The following is a 3,036-nucleotide window of genomic DNA, read 5'->3' on the forward strand; positions in this document are numbered from 1 at the left end:
AAGCAGTGATTAAACAATGGAAAAAACACAAACTTTGTCCAAAAACCTCTCATGTTCAGCTGTTTTTCACTTTTTCTTTGGTCATTTTAGCCTTTTTGGCCAAGGTGAAGGGAGTATCTGCCATCATCATCTGCCATGGGTTTTTCTCTGTACCTATGAAGCGCCTTGAGGCAACTTTTGTTGTGATTTGGCACTATATAAATAAATAAAAGTGAATTGAATTGAAAATTGAATTTAGGCCCACAATACTTTATAGTTTTGCTTCATCTCATTGAGGTTTGCATCATTCATTCTAAGGAGCTTGGAAAGAAAAGCATCTAGACTTCTTTAAGTTTCTTGAAGAGGTTTCATCCGAGAAGCTTCTTCTGTTTTAGGGTCAAATGGTGGAGAGTCCCAGATTTAAGCCCCGAGGGAGTGTCCCCCCTCAATGGGGACAATTGACCCCTGTTGATCCTCTACCTAATCACATGAGCCAAGGTGTGAAAATGGGTGTAGGTCACAATCAGCCAAGATTTCACGTGAATTCATTGTCAAACCTGGCTCCACCCTATCATGTGATTTCCTGAGGTCAGATGGCCCAGGATGTGAGTGGGCGTTAAGGATTCTGGGAAAGGATCTCAACACTGGATTATAGATAGCAGACAGTTGCTGTGGCTTTTTTCACTCCTCTTTAAAACCATCTATCTTCTCTGTCCAAAATGTGAACTTTGGCATCCTCACACAGTGACCTTTGCCCCTTAGATGCAGCTAGACTGCCGAGTCTTGTCCCATCTATGTTGTGCCATGAATCTGAATCTGCCCAAATAGCAAAATTGGTATGGCCCCGAACTGGCCCACACAATGTGCTTACACATGGCCCACATACTGCAAAGAATGACGGCCCTTCAATGGCCCAGATCTGGTTTGCCAGAGGTGGCCCACACATGGGCCAGCACAAAGCCAGTTGATTCTGGCCCCAGATGTCAGCCTAATGTGTATCTTAATCACCTTAATGTGCCAGAACATTATAAAGCAAAAGAAACACGACAAAACTCTGTTCAGACAGTGAATGGACTGATTCCTACATAGCACTTTTCTACTCTCCCAGATTACTCAAAGTGCTCTATACAATAGCAGAGCCCCCAAAATCACTACCTTTATAGTTCTCTGTGTCCATAAGGCACCAAAAGACTGGTGCCTGCTTTGAGGTGGAGGTGATTTTGCGACGTTAGGCGTTCAGTCTCTCTTTCCAGCAGTAATGTATCAGTTTTGCATCCAGTTTTATTTAGTAGCTTCTAACAACTTTCAGACGGTTAGTGAATGGAGCAGTTTCACTATTATACGTTTTTGATGTTAGTTCACAGTATTTGATGAGGCTATATTCTCAGGAATTATAGTAATTCCCACACAGTGACCTCTGACCTTTACTGACCTTTGTCCTCCTGTTACAGGTGTGTGTGTGCTGCTGCTGTCTGCACCAACTGTTTCTGCAGGTGAGTTGATGAAATGAAAACAATCAGTGAGACTCCAACAAGAACACAAATACATTTACTCTGTGTGTGTGTGTGTGTGTGTGTGTGTGTGTGTGTGTGTGTGTGTGTCCTCCAGTGTCTCTGTCTGTCAGTCCAAACCTTCAGCAGGTCTTCAGTGGATCTTCAGTGTCTCTGAGTTGTGTTGATGATGGACAGACAGCTGATGGATGGACAGTGAAGAGGACCAGAGGAGGACTCACTGAGGACTGTGGAGCAGCTGCAGGCTTTGGGAGGGTTCATGGTTCCTCCTGTGTTCTGGATTGCTCCGTCTCCTCTGGGGGAAGTTACTTCTGTGAGAACTCATCTGGACAGCAGAGCGATGAAGTGTCCATCAGTGTTTCAGGTACAGACAGTCAGCTGTTCCAGCTGTGTCTCTGTGCAGATGTTTCCAGAGGTTGGATGTAAAATTCCTGTTTTTCCAAAGACGTTGTGTCATGCTCTGTTTGTGTTTCTGTTGGTTAGATAAACATGTGATCCTGGAGATTCCTGCACTTCCTGTGAGGACAGGAAGTAACATGACCTTGCGTTGCAGACAGAGGAATGGTGGCACAGTCAGAGCTTATTTCTTCATTAATGGAAGTCATGTTGGGTCTGAATCTAAATCGGAGCTCATCATCACAAATGTCCAGCAGTCTGATGAAGGTCTCTACTCATGTTCTACTGACACATTTGGAGAATCTCATCAGAGCTTTCTGCGGGTCAGAGGTCAGAACACTGACATCACTTTTGTTTTAATGACCTGCTGACCTGATAATGAACTGACTGAACCATCTTCATCCTCACCACAGCCTGCACCTCTCCTGTTAACTCTCCCGATACTTCTGCATGTCCGTGTACTGGCACAGCATCGCCTCCTCTCTCCTCCTCCTCCTCCTCCTCCATCGTTGCCATGATAGCCGGTCTGGTTTCTGTGATTCTTCTGGTTCTAGTTCTGCTTGGAGCTCTGCTCCTCTATAGGAAATTAAAAGGTATAAAGTCTTTTAGATTTAACAGTTTGCAGTCAGATCAGTGTGGATCATATAAGAGTCTACAAGAGTGCAGCAGTGTCACATTCCTAAACCGTCCTCTGAAAGGCAGTGGGAAACCATTTTAACAGTGCTTCAGATGCTTTGTGATAATAATAATAATAATAATAATAATAATAATAATAATAATAATAATAACAACAACAACAACAACAACAACAACAACAACAACAACAACAACAACAACAACAACAACAATAATAATAATAATAACAACAATAATAAAAATAAAAATGATGTGAGAGCTGTTTCTCCTCTACCGTCATGATCAGTGCCCGGGCCTATAAAAGGGTTCACTCTGTTAAGTTGTTAGAGTTTAAACCAGTGCAGGACCAGAGTACTGTTTAGTTTACTTGCTCTTGTACTTTAAGAATTAAGTGATTATTTAATTAATCTTTAGCTGAGTGTTAATGTCCACTCTGGGCTCTACAATATATTTTGCATTAGAGTTTAAACAAGTAAGACCTGTGTGGTTTCATCTGCTTCTGACATACTTTATA

General features: G+C 42.5%; 1 long non-coding RNA gene across 1 annotated transcript; it reads left to right on the forward strand.

The window, feature by feature from the left end:
* Positions 1-1,429: 1,429 nt before the first annotated feature.
* On the forward strand, positions 1,430-2,107 carry LOC143415613 (uncharacterized). The gene is made up of 3 exons (XR_013096033.1): positions 1,430-1,472; positions 1,588-1,854; positions 1,974-2,107. It is a non-coding gene; the product is annotated as an uncharacterized LOC143415613 (long non-coding RNA).
* The last annotated feature ends 929 nt before the right edge of the window (positions 2,108-3,036 follow it).

The sequence above is a fragment of the Maylandia zebra genome, unplaced genomic scaffold, assembly GCF_041146795.1.
Source record: "Maylandia zebra isolate NMK-2024a unplaced genomic scaffold, Mzebra_GT3a scaffold01, whole genome shotgun sequence".
NCBI classification, from domain to species: Eukaryota; Metazoa; Chordata; class Actinopteri; order Cichliformes; family Cichlidae; genus Maylandia; species Maylandia zebra.